The sequence below is a fragment of the Pleurodeles waltl genome, chromosome 5 (assembly GCF_031143425.1).
Source record: "Pleurodeles waltl isolate 20211129_DDA chromosome 5, aPleWal1.hap1.20221129, whole genome shotgun sequence".
In the NCBI taxonomy this organism is placed as follows: domain Eukaryota; kingdom Metazoa; phylum Chordata; class Amphibia; order Caudata; family Salamandridae; genus Pleurodeles; species Pleurodeles waltl.
In genome coordinates this window covers 89,252,726-89,278,560 of record NC_090444.1, presented here as the reverse complement: position 1 = coordinate 89,278,560, position 25,835 = coordinate 89,252,726, and the positions used below count along the sequence as shown (strand labels likewise).

The following is a 25,835-nucleotide window of genomic DNA, read 5'->3' as shown; positions in this document are numbered from 1 at the left end:
TCTTCAGTGTTCATCCTTACCCAAGGCTCTAGAGCTTTAGACATGAGCATCTGTTCTATTTCAGGTTTTTTAACCAGGTCAAGGGAGCGCATGTGGATCAGTGCCCCTGACAAATGCCCCTCTCAGTTTCCCTACATTCATCATTGATCCCATGGCCAAACCTCTCACCTCCCCAGAACTACTCAGGCACCTCAGTTGTCTTGCCCACAGAAGGTTTGGTTATTGGCAGGACGGGTTTATCCTGGTGAAATGGTGGTTGTTTTTGACATGAGCTGGATTGGCCATCCGATATTTATGCTGGGCGTACAAGGTGAACAATGGTCATTAGACCTGTGAAACTGCCATAGCCTGATGGTAGGATCTAGGTTTAAAGAGTAGTGAAGTATGGGCTGGGAACCTGTCCTTCTACAGTAAGGGCCTGCTTTAGATCTTAGCGGACGGATTACTCCATCTCAACAGTGATGGATATCCCATCCTCCAAAATATAAATCCAATAGAATATAATGCTATTTATATTTCCGCAGATGGGATATCCGTCACCTTTGTGATGGAGTAACCTGTCCGCCCAGATCTAAATCAAGCCCGGAATCTGATTAACATATTAGTCTTCAATTCCTGTAAGGTAGAAACAGGGATGGGAATTGGTATAGGTCTCTCCTTTTTTTCCATCCTTGTGTCAACCTGCTGATGTCCAGCTAGGTTGCGTTAGAATTTTTATGTGTCCTGGCCGCTAGAAAGCATCATTCTCCTTTTTTATACTCTTACTAGATGGGGATTGCCAGTGAGTCTGTATATTGTTTATATTGTCTTGAATGTCAGGCTGTCTTCTACACAGACATTGCAAAGCTCCACCACCTCGAAGCGTCCAATTGGAGATTGTGTTTTTCTTTTTCGTTGAAACCCAGCAAATAATAAATTCCGAACTTCTCATGCTCCTTCTACACCCATTTACTAAGTAAGCATAGGCCATAACGTCAAGCCAACTATTAACTCAAGACAGAAAAACTGTTTGTTACACTACAGTAAAATAATGCCATTCTTTTGAAACTAATTTTCTCTGTTTTGTTAAACTAATATGATCTAAGCCTAAATTGCTCCGTAACTTGAAATGTGTTAGAAATGGGGTCTTTGGTTGACAGTCAGGTTACCCCCTGTTCAAGCAAGGACACTCACTCTAGTCAGGGTAAAAGAGAATCACCCTCAGCTAACCCCTGCTTACCTCCTTGGTAGCCTGGCAGAGCAGTAGGCTTAACTTCAGAGTGCTAGGTGTAAAGTATTTGTACCAACACACACAGTACTTTAAAGAAAACACTACAAAATGACACACCAGTTTAGAAAAATAGGTAATATTTATCTAAACAAAACAAGACCAAAACTAAAAAAATCCACAATACACAAGTCAAGTTATCAATTAAAAAGCAAAAAGAGTCTTTCTGTAGTTTCAAACACACACTAACACTGTTACCTTGGGTGCATCAAAAATAACCCAGCATGGGCGAGTGTGCGTCAAAAAGGGCTTGCGATGCATCAATTTCACTCACGGGCGAGACCTTGCGTTGTTTCTCCTTTCGTCGGTTCGGGCGTGTCATTTCTTCTATGCGCAAGAGAGAGATGCGTCAATCCGGTCAGCACTCTTGGGTCCAGGCAGACCTAGCGTTGTTTTTACACGCCCAGCAGTACTTGCGTCGGAAATCCAGCCGCATGATGATTCAAAAACCATGCAGCGCGGGTTTCGATCTCCGAGTCTCCGTCAGCGATGCTGAGTGTTATTTCTCCAGCTCCGTGCATTGATTCTTCAGTCGTTTTTCCGGCGAGTGTCGATTTTCAGCCACAGAGCCGGCAGCATGTTGTTTTTTCAGCCGCAGATCAGACTCGTGTTGATCTTTTTCCCACACTGTGCTCTGTGCGTGGATTTCTCCCTCTTGGGCTGCTAGCTCCTTTCAGGGTCCCAGGAACTGGATGGGCACCACAGGGCAGAGTAGGAGTCTCTCCAGAGAGTCCAGGTGCTGGAAGAGAGAAGTCTTTGCTGTCCCTGAGACTTCAAACAACAGGAGGCAAGCTCTAAATCAAGCTCTTGGAGATTTCTTCTCAAGACAGAAGGCAGACAAAGTCTAGTCATTGCCCTCTTACTCTGGCAGAAGCAGCATCTGCATGGTAGCTCCACAAAGCACAGTCACAGGCAGGGCAGCTCTTCTTCCTCAGCTCTTCAGATCTTCTCTAGGCAGAGTTTCCTCTTGGTTTCTAGAAGTGTTCTAAAGTCTGTGGTTTTGGGTGCCCTTCTTACACCCAATTTCTCCTTTGAAGTAGGCCTACTTCAAAGTTAAGTCTCTTTTGAATGTGAAATCCTGCCTTGCCCAGGCCAGGCCTCAGACACTCACCATGGGGTTGGAGACTGCATTGTGTGAGGGCAGGCACAGCCCTTTCAGTTGTGAGTGACCACTCCTCCCCTCTCTCCTAGCACAGATGGCTCATCAGGATATGCAGGCTACACCCAGATCCCTTTGTGTCACTGTCTAGTGTGAGGCGCAACCAGCCCAACTGTCAAACTGACCCAGACAGGGAATCCACAAACAAGCAGAGTCGCAGAAATGGTATAAGCAAGAAAATACTCACTTTCTAAAAGTGACATTTTCAAACACACAATCTTAAAATCAACTTTACTAAGAGATGTATTTTTAAATTGTGAGCTCAGAGACCCCAAACTCCACCTGTCCATCCGCTCCCAAAGGGAATCTACACTTTAATCAGATTTAAAGGTAGCCCCCATATTAACCTATGAGAGGGACGGGCCTTGCAACAGTGAAAAACGAATTTAGCAATATTTCACTGTGAGGACATATAAAACACATTACTATATGTCCTACCTTAACCATACACTGCACCCTGCCCTTGGGGCTACCTAGGGCCTACCTTAGGGGTGTCTGACATGTAAGAAAGGGAAGGTTTAGGCCTGGCAAGTGGGTACACTTGCCAAGTCGAATTCATAGTTAAAAACTGCACACACAGACACTGCAATGGCAGATCTGAGACATTATTGCAGAGCTACTTATGTGGGTGGCACAACAGTGCTGCAAGCCCACTAGTAGCATATCATTTACAGGCCCTGGGCACCTCTAGTGCACTGTACTAGGGACTTACTAATAAATCAAATATGCCAATCATGGATAAGCCAATCACATACACATTTTGTATAGGAGCACTTGGACTTTAGCACTGGTTAGCAGTGGTAAAGTGTCCAGAGTAACAAAAACTGCAAAACCACAGTCCAGCACACATCCACAACCTGGGGAACAGAGGCAAAAAGTTATGGAAGACCACGCCAAGGATGAAAAGTTTAACAAAATGCTTTTGAAGATACACTCCCTCAAGCCCCGCTAATTCAAACCAGTAAGTACCCCTTGGGGGCATGAGAGAATTCTCCTAAGGTGTCATATTTTGCCCTGCTACAGTTCAGGTGCCCAGTGCATCTCTCAAGATCGTTGTATTAGGTTTGAGCTCAAAACAACCATATTTCAAACAACACAATAGAAAGCAAAAAATCCACCTCCCCTAAGTACACCAAATAAAAGCACACAGAACACAAAAAAATGTAGAAGTTCACAATTGGTCTCACAAGATCAGGTGTCCCATTGTATAACCAATGTATGTTTCTGCTAATAAGTCTGGATGGTGTGTATATGCATTTGTGACTGCATTGGTTTGGCCCATTAACCCACTGGATATTGTAGACAACAATGCCAAAGCAAATACCAAAAATATTATTGTAAAGTAGCCAATGTCTTAAAGGACTAATTATAGAGAAGCAATTATTGAAATGGACATTGATTGATACACTTGAAATTCACTTTTGTGATCCTGATTTATGATACTTTCTGTATTTCCTTGTATCTTATTCACGTTTCAGTACTTCATCAGAGTGCAGCAAGGGCACAGATAACACCTGTTTCGTTCCATGTTGGTACGCAGGCCTTTGGCTTTTTCAAGTCTTCGAAGTGGGGTTTCTTAACCTCCAGTTATCGGGCAAAAAGCGGTGAATTTTTTGCCACGTGATCAGGCAAGGAAACTACAACTTTGGATCTTTTCTTACACACAGCCACCGTATGGAAACATTTATTTTTTGACAAAAATAAAAAATTCTGACAATTAAAGGGCGAACCGTTTCTAAAAAACAAATAGGAAGCAACAAAGCGTTCGCAGTCTTAATATTACTTACATCTAAGTTTTCTGAAAACATGAAAGGGAAAAAATAAACTATTTTCCCCATCACAGTGTGTGGGTAAATAGGTGAGAAATTTATGGATGATCTCGGAAAGCTATGCATTTCAGAAAAATAGTTAGCATTCTGGATTCAACATAGGGCTCATTTGTTTAGTCTGAACTAGGGTTTTCAAATGAACTTTTCATGGAGTTCCAAAACAGTATATTTAAATTGCTAAAGCAGTGTTTGGCAACAAGGTGACATCTGACATTTATGGTACTAACGGGGGCCTGTGGAAGCAATATACAGCAACATCCCCCTAATGTTTATGAGACAGCGATCTAGAGCAGCGGCCTTAACATTTTCGCTTCGGGAGATCCCACTAAATCATTACTGGAATCCCATCCCAGTCATTACTGGTAGCCAGGGACCCCGGCCTAAGCATTTTAGATGGTTTGAACCAAACAATACACAAAATACTGAAACAAACATTCATCAAACACACAAATGATGACATGTTTGAATTAGTTCATAAACAAATATTTTAAAATACCTACGATTTTAATTGTAATAGGAAGGTTAGAACTTTTCTAAATACAGTTGAGGTTCTCATCCTCCCTACTATATTCTGGACAATGCCCTTACAGTGCTCCCACGAATCAATCTGAGATTACTAACTTTATTTTGATCCTCTAATTTCAAATTCCTTCCCCTTTACAAAACGTTTGAAAAATTTAAATTTTGCTTCTCCATTTATATACACTTTATTAATCTGTTAATGTTATTTAATTTTCCCAACAGTCACCCCTTGAGTAGGCTTTAAGGACCCTCAGGGGTCTCCTTGCCACAGGTTAAGAACCACTGATTTCGAGCTTTCATCCTTTGGCCAAAAAAGCTTACACAAGCAAAGACAACAACAGAACTAAAGCCTACTCAATATGTTGCAAACATGCATTATTGACACTGAATAAAAAAAAAAAAATACAAATTCGGTACCAAGTGAAACATTGCATTTTGAAATGGTATCCTACAAGCTGCAATTAATAGTAGGTCGTATTTATACAGAATCCCAGCATTTTAACGAATTTCCAAAACAAAGACAGTCAGGTTAACAAAATGAGACTGATGAAACTTTATGTTGGAGAAATGACAACATGACTAATACCTTTTCTATGAAAATAGCGCAGATAAGTGGAAAAGGTGCAATGTGCTAGGCTTAGAATCCCAGGGCTGCAAAAACACACATTTCTATAGGGATTGCAAGAATTAAAGTTTATTTAAAAAAAGCATCAGGGTGGTAGTAGCTTGGGTTGCCAATAGTAGATGAGGGTGGTGTAGATGAGATGGGGCTGTTGATCAGAGAAGAGTAAGCAAGAGGTGGAGTGGCACAAAGACAGGGAGGGGAGTGATAGGATCAGGGAGGGAAACTACAACAGGGGAAGAAAAAAACAAGAAAGAGGACTAAAGAGGTTAAGGGGAGGCTGCCCCCCAGGATTGAATGACAAAAGAAACACAAACTGAAGTGAATGATCTTCCTTCATCAAAGGCATACTCTTTTTAAGGATTTCTGTGCCAGACGTACGAAGCACTGATTGCAAAATACTGGGTGCAACTTGCGACCGGTGTGGTAGTTTGTGAAGGTTATATGACTCAACCGCGCATGGCCTTACCACGATGCCTGCCTTTACAACACGGTCATTACAATACATGCACGTTTACCAAACAAACTTGTACCATGCATATGTCTTTAGCACAACTACATATACAGCGAAAATGTAAGTATTTTACAGATAAGTATAAACCCTTCATATATATATATATATATATATATATGTATATATATATATATATATATATCTATATATATATATCTATATTTATATATATATATATAGATATAGATATATATATATATGTATATATATTGATTACCTACTGGCGGTCTTTATAGTTAGGACCTGGTTCCTGGTTTCAATAGAATATATTTTTTTGACTTGCCTATATCTTAGGCGTCGTTTTACAAATCTTCATGAAATTTTCCAAAAGAAGTGTGCAGGTGATTCTTGTTGCAGATGGAAAGTTTCAGAATGATCCGTCAAGCAGGGCCCAAGAAAAAGAGGAGTCCAAAAATGTGGGTTTCCAATGTTAATACCCATAAGAATTTTGAATACGACTACAGCCCGAACTGCTGAATGGAATTACACCAAATTTGGCAGAAAGGTAGCTTTCGGTACGCATATCACACTTTCAGTTATTTGGTGTAAATCTTTTCACTAGTTACTGAGAAATTTAAAGAAATCCAAATTTGTATAGCTCTGGCGTTCACAAATAATGATGAGCTTGTGCAGGGAAATGCAGAGCTCTGATTGGCTGCCAACACTTCAGCTAGGAGGAGTAGGCAGCTACCTTGGGACTTGGCTTCAGCTGATTCCCTAAAAAAAGTGAAAAAAAGAAAAGAGGCCAGGGTAGAGACACTTTGGCCCCTTAGCTATGGTGCTGGGGCCCCCAGGGCAAAAAAGCATTTTTTTAAACTTTTGCCACAAATTTGCGTGGCCATGTGAATCTGCTGCAAATATAAAAAAAATAAAAACAAAACAGGCTCTGTGATTGTTTTACTGAAACCCCTGGGAGGGCCAGATCCTGGGGGCATGTTAAAATTAAAGGAAGGAAGCTCACAGGGCCCACCTCCTTGGCATTTTTATGCCCTGGGGACTGTCACCTCCCCGGGGCTTAATTTATATTGTATGGGAGGCCGCCACAGCCCTGGGACTGCCACCTCCTGGGGTTGACTAAATTATGAATGTCGGGGGACCACGCAGGCCCCTGTAGCCCCAAGGACCACCACCTGCCTGGGGCTAAAGACCTTATAAATGCAGGTGGCCGAATGGCCCCCTTGCAGCTCCGGGGAGCCCCACCTCCCCGGGGCTTAACTAATATAGAATTTGGAGGGTGCACACTTTCGCCATGTCCTTGCGACCATCACATCCCCGTGTATGAATTTAAATAATGAAGGGGTTCAGTCACAGGGGCTACTTAACATTGGAGAGGGGCCATGTGGCCTCCCTTGAGGAGCCATAGATGGTCCTGGGGACCATCACCCCCCCAGGGACGGTTCCTGCTATGTTCTGTGGTGCCCACCCCTGGGACATAGCTGTTTGCCGTGACTTGGTGGGAACTTTGACAGTTCCCACCAAGTCACAGCCAACACTCTGTTTACAGCAAGTGAGAGTTGTCAAACAGCAGTTTTTGCAGACAGGGAGCTTCATCTTTAGCAGCTCCCTGTGTGCAAAAGCTATGCTGGCTCCCACAGGAGGCAAGGAGCCGTTTGGGACTGTGGGGGCTTTCAGGCTTCCCCCACGGGCCCCAACGCACACTGGGCGCCCCACAGGGCACCCTGGATTGATGGCTGGGGGATGGGGGTCTCTGGGGCCAAAACTGGCTGCATGTGGGGGACCAGGCAGCCCCCCAAGAAAGTAACTGGTTAGGCCCGGCCCCAGGGGGGGTCCATGGGCCAAAATGGGCCAGGGAAAGGGGCCACGTGCACCTCTACCCCCGCTCCCCCAAAAAAACCTTGATGCTCATTTCACAGAAATTTAACCTCAACATGCAGCACTTACAGGAGCCCCAGTTAAAGCTCCAATTCTGGAAAGGACAAATGATCCTACCTCCTGAGCTTGGCAAAGGCAAAGCAAGAGTGTTTGCTCTGCAATTTTAAACAATCAGAAATCCTTCATGGAAGTGAATGGATCTTTCATCTATTGGAGTGCAATCAGACACTCTCACGCCCTCTCTCACACCCAGACAGATACTCTCACAGCCAGTCTCATGCCCAGACACACTCTCTCACAGTTAGTCTCACACCCAAAGAGACAGGCCCTGCAGCCAGCTCCCACTGCACATGGCCCAAGGCTCTGCATAGCATGGGGTTGGGTGCTTAGGGGGTTTGGCCGTAGAGACTGGCTGTTTAAAGTATACATGGACGTTATAGTTAGGAAATAGAATTAAAAAAACCTTAGAAATTCACTTAAAAAAACAAAGGTTACAGAGAAGTCATAGTTAGGTTCTGAATTTACTTTTACTAAGCCATAGAAATTCAGCAGTTATGGTTAGAGTTATTTCAAGTAACTATAACTCACAGCCTAAGGTAACTATAACTCACACCCTTGACATGCACTGCTAATTACCCCAGATATTACAGCACTCATGACAACTTTTATAAAGTCAATAAAAATATCAATGACACATTAGCAGTCAAGTTATTGAAGAAAAAAACTGTGCATAGCGGGGGTGCAAGTTATAGTTACCGTAGGCAGCGAGTTATAGTTACTTGAAATAACTCTAACTGCTGAATTTATATATATATATATATATATATATATATCTATACACATATATATATATCGTATATATACTGAAAAAAAGCAAGGTTAAGGTGACATAGTTGACGTTTTACCCATACAAAACCATAGAAATTCAGCAGTAATACTTATGTTAAGAAACTATCACTCGTTGCCTAAAGTTACTTTCCGACATGAGTTATAGTTTCTTCAGATAAGCATAACTGTAAGTATAACTATAACTGCTGAAATTCTATGGTTTTGTACGGGTAAAACGTCAATTTAACTATTACGTCCCTGTAATGTTTAGTTTTTTCAGTGATTTTTTTTTTTTTAGCACCCACATTAATATATCTAGCGCCTCGCATGCAGGGGTTGGATGCAGTAGGTGTTTTTTGTTTTCAGTTTTTGTCTGGATCTGCAGATCCACTGTGAATTTACAGAGGGGGGTGCGTTGAGCCCCAACGGTAGGTTGCTCCCCCTGCCGCTGCAGCTCCTCCAGCTCCTCCAGGTTCCTGAGACCCACCTCGCAGTAAGTACCCCCAACCTCCCAGCCCCTCGCCCTGCCCCGCGCTACTCACCCTCTCTCCTGCTCCTGCTTCTTTTCTTCCTCTCCGTTCTTCCTCTTCGCTCCTCTTCTGTAATCTTCTTCTGTACTCTTTTTTTCCCCGTCTTCTCTCTTCTTCTGTGTGCTTCTCATCCTCTCCTGTCGCCTCTCTTCTTCTTCATCTTCTTCTGTGGTCTTCTGCCTTCTGTTCTTCGTCTTCTGTATCTTCTTCTGTGATCTTCTGTGTTCCTCTGTGTTCCTCTGTTCTTCTGTTCTTCTGTTCTTCTGCTCTTCTGTTCTTCTGTTCTTCTGTTCTTCTGTTCTTCTGTTCTTCTGCTTTCTCCGTCCTCCGTCTTCTGTTTCTTCTCGCACCTGCCCTCCTGCTCCTGTCTCATCCCCCTCCCTCACTCGCCTCCCCCTCTCTATCACCCCTATCTACCCCGTTCGCTATCTGCCTCCCTCACTCCTCCTATCTACCAACCTACCTATCTCTCTATCTCACTATCTAACTCCCTCACTCACCACCTCCTCCTATCTACCTATTTTTCTATCTTTCCACCTATTTCTCCATCTATCTATTTCTCTATCTCTCCCCCCCTCCCCTCCACCCCCTCTGTTACCTATCTTCCTATCCTCTCACTCTACCTCTCACCCTCACCCACCTCTACAACCCCCCCTCCCCTATCTTCCCAACCCTACTCCTATCTCTCTCCCTATTCTCCTAAACCTCCTAACACTCACCCCCCTCCACCCTTAAACCCCCCTCCCCCAGCTCTTCTCACTCTACCTGTCCCCCCTCCCTCGCACTTTCCCGCCGCGACCTCCTGCACGCCCCCGCCCCCCAGCTCCCATTCGCCCCCAGCTGACCCCTCCCCCCCCTCCCTCTTATGGCGGTCGCTGCGCGACAGTGGTAGCGACTCTTGACCCAAGGGTAGGTCGATCCCCCTGCCGCTGCAGCTCCTCCAGCTCCTCCAGGTTCCTGAGACCCACCTCGCAGTAAGTACCCCCCACCTCCCAGCCCCTCGCCCTGCCCCGCGCTACTCACCCTTTCTCCTGCTCCTGCTTCTTTTCTTCCTCTCTGTTCTTCCTCCTCGCTCCTCTTCTGTAATCTTCTTCGGTACTCTTCTTTCCCCCGTCTTCTCTCTTCTTCTGTGTGCTTCTCAGCCTCTCCTGTCGCCTCTCTTCTTCTTCATCTTCTTCTGTGGTCTTCTGCCTTCTGTTCTTCGTCTTCTGTATCTTCTTCTGTGATCTTCTGTGTTCCTCTGTGTTCTTCTGTTCTTCTGTTCTTCTGCTCTTCTGTTCTTCTGTTCTTCTGTTCTTCTGTTCTTCTGCTTTCTCGTCCTCCGTCTTCTGTTTCTTCTCGCACCTGCCCTCCTGCTCCTGTCTCATCCCCCTCCCTCACTCGCCTCCCCCTCTCTATCACCCCTATCTACCCCGTTCGCTATCTGCCTCCCTCACTCCTCCTATCTACCAACCTACCTATCTCTCTATCTCACTATCTAACTCCCTCACTCACCACCTCCTCCTACCTATTTTTCTATCTCTCCACCTATTTCTCCATCTATCTATTTCTCTATCTCTCCCCCCCTCCCCGCCACCCCCTCTGTTACCTATCTTCCTATGCTCTCACTCTACCTCTCACCCTCACCCACCTCTACAACCCCCCCTCCCCTATCTTCCCAACCCTACTCCTATCTCTCTCCCTATTCTCCTAAACCTCCTAACACTCACCCCCCTCCACCCTTAAACCCCTCTCCCCCAGCTCTTCTCACTCTACCTGTCCCCCCTCCCTCGTGCTTTCCCGCTGCGACCTCCTGCACGCCCCGCCCCCCAGCTCCCATTCGCCCCCAGCTGACCTCTCCCTCTTATGGCGGTCGCTGCGCGACAGTGGTAGCGACTCTTGACCCAAGGGTAGGTCGCTCCCCCTGCCGCTGCAGCTCCTCCAGCTCCTCCAGGTTCCTGAGACCCACCTCGCAGTAAGTACCCCCCACCTCCCAGCCCCTCGCCCTGCCCCGCGCTACTCACCCTCTCTCCTGCTCCTGCTTCTTTTCTTCCTCTCTGTTCTTCCTCCTCGCTCCTCTTCTGTAATCTTCTTCGGTACTTTTCTTTCCCCCGTCTTCTCTCTTCTTCTGTGTGCTTCTCAGCCTCTCCTGTCACCTCTCTTCTTCTTCATCTTCTTCTGTGGTCTTCTGCCTTCTGTTCTTCGTCTTCTGTATCTTCTTCTGTGATCTTCTGTGTTCCTCTGTGTTCTTCTGTTCTTCTGTTCTTCTGTTCTGTCTTCTGTTCTTCTCCTTTCTCCGTCCTCCGTCTTCTGTTTCTTCTCGCACCTGCCCTCCGGCTCCTGTCTCATCCCCCTCCCTCACTCGCCTCCCCCTCTCTATCACCCCTATCTACACCGTTCGCTATCTGCCTCCCTCACTCCTCCTATCTACCAACCTACCTATCTCTCTATCTCACTATCTAAATCCCTCACTCACCACCTCTTCCTATCTACCTATTTTTCTATCTCCCCACCTATTTTTCCATCTATCTGTTTCTCTATCTCTCCCCCCTCCCCGCCACCCCCTCTGTTACCTATCTTCCTATCCTCTCACTCTACCTCTCACCCTCACCCACCTCTACACCCCCCCTCCCCTATCTTCCCAACCCTACTCCTATCTCTCTCCCTATTCTCCTAAACCTCCTAACACTCACCCCCCTCCACCCTTAAACCCCCCTCCCCCAGCTCTTCTCACTCTACCTGTCCCCCCCTCCCTCGCGCTTTCCCGCCGCAACCGCCTGCACACCCCGCCCCCCAACTCCCATTCGCCCCCAGCTGACCCCTCCCCCCCTCCTCCCCCTTATGGCGGCCGCTGCGCGACAGTGGTAGCGACCCTTGACCCAAGGGTAGGTCGCTCCCCCTGCCGCTGCAGCTCCTCCAGCTCCTCCAGGTTCCTGAGACCCACCTCGCAGTAAGTACCCCCCACCTCCCAGCCCCTCGCCCTGCCCCGCGCTACTCACCCTCTCTCCTGCTCCTGCTGCTTTTCTTCCTCTCTGTTCTTCCTCCTCGCTCCTCTTCTGTAATCTTCTTCGGTACTCTTCTTTTCCCCGTCTTCTCTCTTCTTGTGTGTGCTTCTCAGCCTCTCCTGTCGCCTCTCTTCTTCTTCATCTTCTTCTGTGGTCTTCTGCCTTCTGTTCTTCGTCTTCTGTATCTTCTTCTGTGATCTTCTGTGTTCCTCTGTGTTCTTCTGTTCTTCTGTTCTTCTGTTCTTCAGTTCTTCTGTTCTTCTGTCTTCTGTTCTTCTGCTTTCTCCGTCCTCCGTCTTCTGTTTCTTCTCGCACCTGCCCTCCTGCTCCTGTCTCATCCCCCTCCCTCACTCGCCTCCCCCTCTCTATCACCCCTACTTACCCCGTTCGCTATCTGCCTACCTCACTCCTCCTATCTACCAACCTACCTATCTCTCTATCTCACTATCTAACTCCCTCACTCACCACCTCCTCCTATCTACCTATTTCTCTATCTCTCCACCTATTTCTCCATCTATCTATTTCTCTATCTCTCCCCCCCTCCCCGCCACCCCCTCTGTTACCTATCTTCCTATCCTCTCACTCTACCTCTCACCCTCACCCACCTCTACAACCCCCCCTATCTTCCCAACCCTACTCCTATCCCTCTCCCTATTCTCCTAAACCTCCTAACACTCACCCCCCTCCACCCTTAAACCCCCCTCCCCCAGCTCTTCTCACTCTACCTGTCCCCCGCTCCCTCGCGCTTTCCCGCCGCGACCTCCTGCACGCCCCTGCCCCCCAGCTCCCATTCGCCCCCAGCTGACCCCTTTCCCCCCTCCTCCCTCTTATGGCGGCCGCTGCGCGACAGTGGTAGCGACCCTTGACCCAAGGGTAGGTCGCTCCCCCTGCCGCTGCAGCTCCTCCAGCTCCTCCAGGTTCCTGAGACCCACCTCGCAGTAAGTACCCCCCACCTCCCAGCACCTCGCCCTGCCCCGCGCTACTCACCCTCTCTCCTGCTCCTGCTGCTTTTCTTCCTCTCTGTTCTTCCTCCTCGCTCCTCTTCTGTAATCTTCTTCGGTACTCTTCTTTTCCCCGTCTTCTCTCTTCTTGTGTGTGCTTCTCAGCCTCTCCTGTCGCCTCTCTTCTTCTTCATCTTCTTCTGTGGTCTTCTGCCTTCTGTTCTTCGTCTTCTGTATCTTCTTCTGTGATCTTCTGTGTTCCTCTGTGTTCTTCTGTTCTTCTGTTCTTCTGTTCTTCAGTTCTTCTGTTCTTCTGTCTTCTGTTCTTCTGCTTTCTCCGTCCTCCGTCTTCTGTTTCTTCTCGCACCTGCCCTCCTGCTCCTGTCTCATCCCCCTCCCTCACTCGCCTCCCCCTCTCTATCACCCCTACTTACCCCGTTCGCTATCTGCCTCCCTCACTCCTCCTATCTACCAACCTACCTATCTCTCTATCTCACTATCTAACTCCCTCACTCACCACCTCCTCCTATCTACCTATTTCTCTATCTCTCCACCTATTTCTCCATCTATCTATTTCTCTATCTCTCCCCCCCTCCCCGCCACCCCCTCTGTTACCTATCTTCCTATCCTCTCACTCTACCTCTCACCCTCACCCACCTCTACAACCCCCCCTATCTTCCCAACCCTACTCCTATCCCTCTCCCTATTCTCCTAAACCTCCTAACACTCACCCCCCTCCACCCTTAAACCCCCCTCCCCCAGCTCTTCTCACTCTACCTGTCCCCCGCTCCCTCGCACTTTCCCGCCACGACCTCCTGCACGCCCCTGCCCCCCAGCTCCCATTCGCCCCCAGCTGACCCCTTTCCCCCCTCCTCCCTCTTATGGCGGCCGCTGCGCGACAGTGGTAGCGACCCTTGACCCAAGGGTAGGTCGCTCCCCCTGCCGCTGCAGCTCCTCCAGCTCCTCCAGCTCCTCCAGGTTCCTGAGACCCACCTCGCAGTAAGTACCCCCCACTTCCCAGCCCCTCGCCCTGCCCCGTGCTACTCACCCTCTCTTCTGCTCCTGCTTCTTTTTCTTCCTCTCTGTTCTTCCTCCTCGCTCCTCTTCTGTAATCTTCTTCTGTACTCTTCTTTTCCCCGTCTTCTCTCTTCTTCTGTGTGCTTCTCAGCCTCTCCTGTCGCCTCTCTTCTTCTTCATCTTCTTCTGTGGTCTTCTGCCTTCTGTTCTTCGTCTTCTGTATCTTCTTCTGTGATCTTCTGTGTTCCTCTGTGTTCTTCTGTTCTTCTGTTCTTCTGTTCTTCTGCTCTTCTGTTCTTCTGTTCTTCTGTTCTTCTGTTCTTCTGTCTTCTGTTCCTCTGTTCTTCTGTTCTTCTGTCTTCTGTTCTTCTGTTCTTCTGTTCTTCTGTTCTTCTGTCTTCTGTTCTTCTGCTTTCTCCGTCCTCCGTCTTCTGTTTCTTCTCGCACCTGCCCTCCTGCTCCTGTCTCATCCCCCTCCCTCACTCGCATCCCCCTCTCTATCACCCCTATCTACCCCGTTCGCTATCTGCCTCCCTCACTCCTCCTATCTACCAACCTACCTATCTCTCTATCTCACTATCTAACTCCCTCACTCACCACCTCCTCCTATCTACCTATTTTTCTATCTCTCCACCTATTTCTCCATCTATCTATTTCTCTATCTCTCCCCCCTCCCCGCCACCCCCTCTGTTACCTATCTTCCTATCCTCTCACTCTACCTCTCAACCTCACCCACCTCTACAACACCCCCTCCCCTATCTTCCCAACCCTACTCCTATCTCTCTCCCTATTCTCCTAAACCTCCTAACACTCACCCCCTCCACCCTTAAACCCCCCTCCCCCAGCTCTTGTCACTCTACCTGTCCCCCCCTCCCTCACGCTTTCCCGCTGCGACCTCCTGCACGCCCCTGCCCCCCAGCTCCCATTCGCCCCCAGCTGACCCCTCCCCCCTCCTCCCTCTTATGGCAGCCGCAGCGCGACTGCACAGCGGGCGCGCCGCTGGAGCGCCGGAGGCACGCCAGAGGCAAGCCCGTCTGCGCCCGTCCGCACCTGGCCCACGCCCAGTGCCACGACCCCTGGTCCCCAGCTCTCCCAAGCTCCGCTGATCCGCTACGACCCCACCACCCTCCACGCCCTCAACCCAGGGCGCTCCAACACCTGCTTCCAAGCTCACCCCAAACGCACCCATGGACCCTTCGCCTGCAACTCCTGCAAACGCATCTTCCACCACGCAACTACCACGAACACCAGCCCAGGCGCCATCAACCACCTCAAGTGCATCCTGGTCAACGCTCGTTCTGTCCACAAGCACGCCGTTGAACTCTGGGACCTCCTGGACTCCACAGCACCGGACGTCGCCTTCATCACGGAAACCTGGATGAACGCCTCTTCGGCCCCAGACATCGCCACTGCCATCCCCAAAGGCTACAAGATCTCCAGAAAAGACCGCACCAACCAAGTAGGAGGAGGTATCGCCATCGTCTTCAAAGACTCCATCAGCGTCACCACCTCCACCGAAGACACCCCTCTCGCCGCAGAACATCTGCATTTTCAGATTTGCACCGACCCCAGGACCACCCTCAGAGGATCCCTCGTCTACCGTCCCCCCGGACCGCGCACCCCTTTCAGCGACTTCATCGCCGACTTCATCTCCCCGCACGCCCTCGCCTCGCCGGACTACATCCTCCTAGGCGACCTCAACTTCCATCTGGAACAAAACAACGACCCCAATACCTCCGCCCTGCTCGACAACCTCGCCAACCTCGGCCTCAAGCAACTGGTGAACACCGCCACCCACATCGCCGGACACACGCTTGACCCTATCTTCTCCGCCAGCAAACACGTCTTCTTCAGCCACACCTCCGCTCTACACTGGACCGACCACAGCTGTGTCCATTTCACATTCCGACGCGAGACCCGCCACCTCCGCACTCAACCCATCCCTCGTCGACAGTGGAACAAAATCCCCGAAGAGCAACTCTTCTCCGCACTCGCCGTCAACCAACCCACCCTCACCACCGACCCCAACGACGCAGCCCTCAGCCTCTCGAACTGGATCTCCAACTGCGCAGACAACCTTGCTCCCCTCAGACGCACGCATCAACAGGCCATCACCAGAAAACCTCTCTGGTTCTCTGACACCCTCAAAGAATCGAAGAAAACTTGTCGCGCCCTCGAGAAGGCCTGGCGCAAGGACCACACCGCCGACAACATGACCGCCCTCAAAAACGCAACCCGCGAACACCACCACCTGATCCGCACTGCCAAAAGGAACTTTTTCACCGACAGACTGGACAAAAACAGCCACAACAGCAGAGAACTTTTTAGCATCGTCAAAGAGTTCTCCAACCCCAACGCCAATGCCAACGCCGTCACGCCCTCACAAGACTTGTGCAACTCCCTCGTCACCTTCTTCCATCGCAAGATCAGCGACCTCCACGACAGCTTCGGACACCAGACCCAACCAAGCATCACCGAACCCACACCCCCGACCATCACCCTCAACGACTGGACCCACATCAACACTGAAGAAACCAAAACCACCATGAACTCTATCCACTCCGGCGCCCCATCGGACCCCTACCCTCACTTCATCTTCAATAAAGCCGACGACATCATCGCCCCGCACCTCCAGGCCGTCATCAACTCTTCATTTTCTTCTGCTACCTTCCCCGAATGCTGGAAACACGCCGAAGTCAACGCCCTACTAAAGAAACCTACGGCTGACCCGAGCGACCTGAAAAACTTCCGCCCCATCTCGCTCCTCCCCTTCCCCGCCAAGGTAATAGAGAAGACCGTCAACAAACACCTCACCACCTTCCTGGAAGACAACAACCTGCTCGACTCTTCACAAACCGGATTCCGAACCAACCACAGCACTGAAACCCCCCTCATCTCAGTCACAGACGACATCAGAACCCTGATGGACAACGGTGAAACAGTCGCCCTCATCCTCCTCGACCTCTCGGCTGCCTTCGATACCGTCTGTCACCGCACCCTAACTACCCGCCTCCGCTCCACCGGGATCCAAGGCCAGGCCCTGGACTGGATCGTCTCCTTCCTCTCAAACCGATCTCAAAGAGTTTACCTCCCACCGTCTCGCTCAGACCCCACCGAGATCATCTGCGGCGTACCTCAAGGCTCATCGCTCAGCCCGACACTCTTCAATGTCTACATGAGCCCCGTCGCCGACATCATACGCAAGCACAACATCATCACCACCTCCTACGCCGACGACACCCAACTTATACTCTCCCTCACCAAGGACCCCGCCAGCGCCAAGACCAACCTACAAGAGGGTATGAAGGACGTCGCAGACTGGATGAGGCTCAGCCGCCTAAAGCTGAACTCGGACAAAACGGAAGTCCTCATCCTCGGCAACACCCCGTCCGCTTGGGACGACTCCTGGTGGCCCACGGCCCTCGGCACCGCATCTACCCCCGCAGACCACGCCCGCAACCTCGGCTTCATCTTGGACCCTCTTCTCACCATGACCAAAGCAAGTCAACGCCGTGTCCTCCGCCTGCTTCCTCACCCTCCGCATGCTCCCCAAGATCTTCCGCTGGATCCCCGCCGACACTAGAAAAACCGTGACCCACGCCCTCGCCACGAGTCGCCTGGACTACGGCAACACCCTCTATGCTGGGACCACCGCCAAACTCCAAAAACGCCTGCAACGTATTCAAAACGCCTCGGCCCGCCTCATCCTCGACGTACCCCGCAACAGCCACATCTCCGCACACCTGAGACACCTGCATTGGCTACCAGTCAGCAAAAGGATCACCTTCCGACTTCTCACCCACGCACACAAAGCCCTCCACAACAAGGGACCAGAATACCTCAACCATCGCCTCAGCTTCTACGCCCCCACCCGTCTCCTCCGTTCCTCGGGCCTCGCGCTCGCTGCCGTCCCTCGAATCCGCCGCTCCACGGCGGGTGGGAGGTCCTTCTCCTTCCTGGCAGCCAAGACCTGGAACACCCTCCCCACCAGCCTCAGGACCACCCAGGACCACTCCGCATTCCGGAGACTCCTCAAAACCTGGCTTTTCGAGCAGCAGTAACCCGCCCTTTCCCCTAGCGCCTTGAGACCCGCACGGGTGAGTAGCGCGCTTTATAAATGTTAATGATTTGATTTGATTTGATGAAAGATCCAGGGATATGAAAAAAAAAAAAATGGGCACCAAAAGGGGCCCCATTATGTGTCCTATGAGGGTAGGGTACCTGTCTACTGACTTTTTGCACTTTTTTTCCCCCTCCCCCTTGCCAATGCAACAAACAAAATGGTGGCTGCAAGAGCCTTGCTTTTCTCCCGTATCTGCAGATCCTCCGTGGGTGGATCCGCAGAGAATCTGTGTCCCTAAGCATCTAGATTTTTTAACCTTAAATAATTCCAAAACTGCAGAACGGATTTACACCAAATTATAAAAAGCATGCTTTTTGGACCATTGACATAGAAAGGAGAAAAAGTGTTTTGGGACCTCTCCTTTTTCTTGGCCATCGCTTGACGGATCACCCCGAAAGTGTCAAGACACCAGGTAAAATGAGTATGGTATTACTTTTGATATCTTCATGAAGATTCGTCAAACAGCACCAAAGTTATTGGCAAAACTAAAAATGCTCTGTCTAAGGAAAAAAATGGTCTTAACTATAAACACCTACTAGCTATTGGCAGTAGATAATTTAGTTAGGTTCTGAACGTACTCGTACAAAACCATGGAAATTCAACAATTATAGTTAGAGTTCTTTCAAGTAACTATAACTCGCGCCCTAAGGTACCTATACCTTGCGCCCTTGCCATGAACAGTTTTCTTATCAATAATGTTTTTGCAAACATTGCAGTGATATCAAAGATGCCCTACAAGAACTCATCAATGACATAATATGTGGAGTAATTAGCTGTGCATGGTGAAGTTATAGTTACCTTAGGGCGCGAGTTATAGTTGCTTGAGATAACTCTATCACTGGTGAATTTCTATGGTTTGATACGTTTAAAATGTGAACCTAGCTATAACGCCCATGTAACCTTTGTTTTTGTAGTGATTTTCTATGCTTTTTAAGTCTATTTCCTAACTATAACATCCCTGTAACCTTTGTTTCTTCAGTGAATTTCTATGTTTTTTTTTAACATGTAACAATTTTCATCACTATACGTTAATACAACCACCGCCTGAGGCCAGTCCCTGGGGCCAACCTCTATATCCACCCAACCCTGCATGCCCCCCCTCCTCAGGCTGATATTGGTACTGGGAACCCAAGTCCCTGGGGCCCAGTGTAAATATTTAAAAAGAAATTAGCATAGTGGGGACTGCGGGCCCCCCTCCCTAGGCCGATATTGGCACCGGGGACCGCATCCCCTGGGGCCCATTGCAAATATTTCTTTTTTTGGGGGGAGGCAGGCTTTGTGGCCACCCCCAGGCCGATCTCATCCCCAGGAATACCATCCCCCAAGGCCCGGCCTAAACATAAAAAAAATTTGGGAGGGAGGACTGCGCCGCCCCCATCCCTAGCCCGATCCTGGCCCCAGGAATCCCATCCTCCAGGGCATGGCCTAATTATTTTATTTGGGGGTAGTAGGGTGGCTGTGCTGCCCCCATCCCTAGGCCAGTTTCGGCCCAAACAACCCCATTCCCCGGAGACCGGCCTTGTGACCTGGGTACCCGCCCAGGGCACCCAGTCACAATGAAGGAGGTTGTGAGGGGAGCCTGAAGGTCCCCACGGTCCCAGCTGACTCCCCACCTTCTATGGGAGCCAGCATTGCTGTCACAGACAGGGAGCTGCGACAAGAGAAGTTTCCTCTATGTGCCTGCCTGCCTCTCCGCGGGTAGGCAGACAGAGGAAACCTCTGCTCTGATGAAGGGAGAGCTGTTTGACAATGCAATGCGAGAAACAAAATGTTGGCTGGAACGTTTCTGTCAGGTTACGGCCAGCCAATCGGGGCCTTGCTTTTCCTCCGAAACCAGGGAGGATCCGAGGAGGATCTGCGTCCCTATATATACAGTTTGTTTTCATTTAATAACTAGAAAACTACTGAACGGATTTACACCAAATAACAAAAAGGCCTCTTTCTGGACCAAGAGCTACCTTTCTGGCAAATTTGATGTAATTCTGTCCAGTGATTTTGGTGTTATTGCTGTGCAAAATCCCTATGGAAAAATGAATGGGGAAAACGCGTTTTGCGACCCCCTCCTTTTTCTCACCCTCCGCTTGATGGATCACCCCAAAACTTTCCAGACAGCAGCTGACGTGAGTGTGAAATTTTTTGGAAAATTTCATGAAGATTCATCAAACAAAAAAGGCTTTTTTCTCTAGAAACTAGGTCCTAACTATAATTACCTAGTAGCAACACACTAGGTAATATATATATATATATATATATATATATACAAATATATATATATATATATATACATACACACATATGTTGCTATCCTTAGCTTGATTCACGGGAGCAGCACCAATACAACACACAGCCTTCACATTTTTTTGATTTTTGTATTTTTTTGTTTTAAATTAAACAACCTATTTCATAATTTGCGTCTTTGCTTGATGCATACTTGGTTCTGTAGTTTTGTGTATTGTTTTGAGGTTCAGATCCTAGAGATTGCTTAGGTCAGTATCCCTGGCTTCCAAAAGAGATTTATTGGGAATCCACAGAAGTCAAAATCATAACAGCTCCACTGGGAAATGAAGAGGGAACTTCTTAGTTTGATCAGGCAGGTACAAGTAACTGACGAAAGTGGCCTGCTGAGGATGTGGCTGGCAGCTTTGGCTGGACTGTTCATAAGGGAAAAGTTTAAGAATGATTTGCTGAAAGTTGCTCTCCTGCTGAAGTGATGCAGTTGGCAAATAAATGGGACTGATATATAGTCCAGACTGATTGCCAGTTTCTGACACTTTTTTGCAGTTATTTCAGCAATCTCCTTTTTGATGTGATGCTCTAAGTGCGATATCCAGATTAGTAAGGGCATAGCATAGCAGCTAATGTAAGAGATGCTTTGAAAACAGACGTGGCCATTCTGTTTGAGAGAAGATTTGGCACAAAGGTTAAACTCAACAGCCAAATAAAGAAGAACGATTCAGATTATAAGGCTCATATCAGAAAGAAGAAATTAACTGGACTGGTTGCTTATAACCTCACCCATTCCCACTGTACAGTGGATCAAGGGTCCTTTCCCCTTATATGCACCACCTGAAACCTCACCCACTCCAAGTCTAGCTGACTTATGGCAGCATGAGCTCTGTGGGCCAGTCCACCCGCCTGAGACCCTGGGGGAGACGGTCCTTTTCGTCTTTGCTGCTCCCTCCTCCCCACTCATTCATTTAACAGACTGAACATGCAAACTGGCACTGCCAGAAAATGCAGCAAACAAGGTATGTCACCAGCATCTCCTTCTGGGTGGGCTGTTACTAATGCATTTGCACAGGTAGCAGCACAGGTTGGGTATGTGACAGCACCTGACCAACTTTTTTTTACTCAACTTCATATTTAAGGAGATATATACAGTTGAAAACAATATTCTTGTCTGTATTCATCAAAAGCTTGTGATATCAATTTATCTGAAATTGACTGTCATCCTCACTTCAACATAGATGGTCTTTATGATGAAGCTTAAATAGTAGGAGCACTTTTCCCCATAGTGCCTACTGCAGTCAGAGGTGCGTATATGAGGAAGTGAGTGTTGGGACAGAGTCCAGCTCTTTATAGGACTTAGACAAGTTGGGAAACAGAGGCTTTACCACATGTCTTTCAGGTAAGGGTGTGAGCTTACATTCAGCCACAGTATCCACTGACGCCAGGGACTAAGGGAGAAATAAAAAACATTTTGCACTTCAAGATTGGGCACTAGTCTTTCCTGAGTGTTCCACTTTTTCCTATAGGTAAACCAGATGATATATGTAGCTTAGTACTGGATTCTAGAAAATCCTAGGTCCCATGGTGTTCAAAATGCATATAGTACTGTCCTTAGGACTGATATGGTGCATAACACATATAAAGAGTAATCAGAAATGGCTTCTTAGCCAGAGTATAGAAGTATTTGATAGCACTCACTGTGTTTAGTATGCAGTAAAAGTTTCAAAGATTACTTCAAGGATACAAAAACAGCCCAGGTGTATTTGCATCTGATCTGGAACAGTACCTTCAGTGAGTAAGTAGAATACTACTCTTACAGGTCCAAACTTGTTGCAAAATAACATTCAAGAAACTATAATCACTTTTCCTAGTGTAACAATATGGGATATGAATTGCATAGTGAAGCAAAGGGTTTGTAGCTTGTTCCTTGAGAAATGAGCACAGTTGCAACCTTCAAATACATTGTGTAAATTGCATGCTCTAATGGAGCTCCTGCATTTTGTCACACATATTTACAGTATGGATAAAAGTTTGAGCTTTTATATTATTTACTATTAAAGGATTGATGAGAAAACAGCACTAAGAAATACACAAAGTTATTTAAGGAGTATAAAGCAGATATGTTGTATGCAAATATTTATGAACCAGGGACTATGGCCCTCATTCTGACCTTGGCGGGCGGCGGAGGCCGCCCGCCAAAGTCCCGCCGTCAGATTACCGTTCCGCGGTCGAAAGACCGCGGCGGTAATTCTGACTTTCCCGCTGGGCTGGCGGGCGGTCGCCTTCAGACCGCCCGCCAGCCCAGCGGGAAAGAGGCTTCCACGATGAAGCCGGCTCGGAATCGAGCCGGCGGAGTGGAAGCTGTGCGACGGGTGCAGTTGCACCCGTCGCGTATTTCACTGTCTGCGCAGCAGACAGTGAAATACATGTAGGGGCCCTCTTACGGGGGCCCCTGCAATGCCCATGCCAGTGGCATGGGCACTGCAGGGGCCCCCAGGGGCCCCGCGACCCCCCCTACCGCCATCCGGATCCCGGCGGTCCGACCGCTGGGATCTGGATGGCGGTAGGGGGGGTCGGAATCCCCACGGCGGTGCAGCAAGCTGCGCCGCCGCGGAGGATTCAATGGGGCGGCGGTACACTGGCGGGACCCCGCCAGTGGTGCCGGTCCGACCGCGGCTTTACCGCCGCGGTCGGAATACCCATTGGAGCACCGCCGGCCTGTCGGCGGTGCTCCCGCGGTCCTCCGCCCTGGCGGTCAAAGACCGCCAGGGTCAGAATGACCACCTATATGTTTAACTGGTGATAAGAGTGTTAGTTTGCACTTCAGGGGTTGAAAACATCATTTATAGTGAATGACACAAACATTGCATACAAATCATATCTGTATTGTAGTGTAGTGCAGAGGAAAGGTTTGTCCCAGTGTAATAAATGTGGACAACAGTTCAAACAGATATTATTGGAGATCCACAGCACAGGGGAAGGAAATAATTGTTGTCTCACACATACAAATAGTAAAAGTTGTCCCCTAGGTAGGTGTTTCTAGTTCTAACGCACTGTATACTAAGCAGGAGCAAAGTCTAAAGCACTGTGTTCTTCATATATACAGTGTTAGACCTGACAGCCTTAGGGTGGTCTTCCCCCAAACATTTTGCCAGCCTGCCTCTCATTTTTGCTGATGTCTTTTTGTTGGCCTTAGGACTCTGAGCAGTTACCACTGCTGATCAGTGCTAAAGTACATGTGCTCACTCCTTGAAACATAATTTGATTGGTATGTACCTAATTGGCATATTTAATTTACTTATAAGTCCCTAGTAATATGCACTACATGTGCCTAGGTCCTGTAAAGTAAATTATACTACTGGCCTTCAGCATTGCTTGTGCCACTCACTTAAGTAGGAATTTAACGAGGGCACTAGAGTGCCACTGGCAAGATGGCCGCACATTAGTGCTGCTCTGCAGAGAGGACACAATAATCCATCATTTATTGGCTGAAATGACTAACATTGAACCTACACATGGGCAGCAGAAACTTGTTTAGTGATGGTGTACGCTACGGTGAAGAGCCGAGACCCAGTGTAGCCCCTGGTTGGAGGCTGTGGATTGAGGAGGCCGGGCAGCCTACTGCAACACACAGCGGCAGAGACGAATCGTGCCGGGCCTGCAGGATCAGAGACAAGGGCGTGAGGAGCAGCGACCCAACGGTTACATCGCTGCCTTAGTGCTGGGGAAGTGCTGGTATTGCGGACGGCCCATATGAGACCTGGGGTGCTGGGCACTGGCTGACAATGCGCTGAGGCCACGGCCAGGGCCTGGTGGGCGGTCCCAGTTAAATGGAGCTATGGCATGGAAAGTGGTTCTCGCCCGAGCAACTCAAAGCCTAACCCCGGAGATCCTTGCCCAGAGATGCAGCGGGGGCCAGGAGTGTCTGTCAGAAGGGGAAACGCCTGCATGGATTCCTGACTTTCAGGTGAGGCGCGGGGGAGGACGTCGCCGAGCCAAGCAGGAGGTGGGTAGCTGTGGGGAGGGGGGCCTCTGGAGGAGGGCTGCCCCATGTAAGAGAGGGCAGGGAGAGTTGCTTCCCCCACATGGCTCGTCGCTTTTAAATCTGTGATCCCTCTTGCCATTATGGTGCATTGACAGAGAAGCCACTGCGGTACCCAGTGGCCATCGGAGATGAATAGCAGTGTGCAAGCGACAGGCGATGTGAGAAAGTAGCCTCTTTCTAACATGGTTACCCCCATTTTTATCCTGTTTGTCAGTGTGGTTGACTGTGTCACTGGGATCCTGCTAGCCAGGACCCCAGTGCTTATGGTTGGTGGCCTGTTTGTCAGTGTGTCTGACTGTTTTGTCGGTATGCTTGACTGTGTCACTGGAGTCCTGCTAACCAGGGCCCCAGTGCTTGTGCTCTCTCTGTTCCCAAATTTCAAACTACATACTGGTGATCCAGTATTTAATCCCAAATTGGCATACTGATCATCCCTTATAAGTCCCTAGTTTATGGTATTTGGTTACCTAGGGTATTGGGGCACCAGGGGATCTCTATGGGCTGCAGCATTTCTTTTGCCACCCATAGGGAGCCCATTTAAAGGCTTCTGCAGGACTGCCATTGCAGCCTGCGTGAAATGGTGCATGCACCATTTCACAGCCATTTACACTGAACCAGGTCACTTATAAGTCACCTATATGTCAGGCCTTCCACCCCTGAAGGCTGGGTGCAAAGTACCTGTGTGTGAGGACACCCCTGTACTAGCAGAGGTGCCCCCACATCATCCAGGACCATTTTCCCGGACTTCGTGAGTGCGGGACACCATTTTACACGTGCACTGGACACAGGTCAATACCTATGTCCAGCTTCACAATGGTAACTCAGAATATGGCCATGTAAGGTGTCTAACACCTGGGAATTGTACCCCAATACTGATTCTAGTATTAGTTTTACAATTCCATGCACTCTGGGGGCTCCACAGTGGACCCCAAGTACTGCCATACCAGCCTTCTGAGGTTTTCCAGGCAGCTCCAGCTGCTGCCACCTCACAGACAGGTTTCTGCCCTCCTGTTGCTCAAGCAGCTCGCATTTCCTTTGGGAGAGGGGTGTTACACCCTCTTCCTTTAGAAATAGGTGTTACAGGCATGGGAGGGGTAGCCTCCCAGAGCCTCTGGAAATGCCTTGAAGAGCACAGATGGTGCCCTCCTTGCATAATCCAGTCTACACCGGTCCAGGGACCCCCAGTCCCTGCTCTGGCGCAAAACTGCACAAAGGAAAGGGAAGTGACCACTACCCTGTCCATCACCACCCAAGGGGTGGTGCCCAGAGCTCCTCCAGAGTGTCACTGGGTTTTGCCATCTTGTATTCCAAGGTGGTGGGGCACTCTGGGAGCATCTGAGTGGCCAATGCTAGGAGGTGATGTCAGAGACCTCCCCTGATAGGTGCTTACTG

The 25,835-nt window shown here is 48.9% G+C and overlaps 1 protein-coding gene across 1 annotated transcript in view; it reads left to right on the top strand.

Annotated features, from left to right (window-relative positions):
- The window catches only part of LOC138295397 (uncharacterized), a 212,102-nt gene that overhangs the window by 134,484 nt on the left and 51,783 nt on the right, over window positions 1-25,835 (top strand). The window lies entirely within an intron of this gene.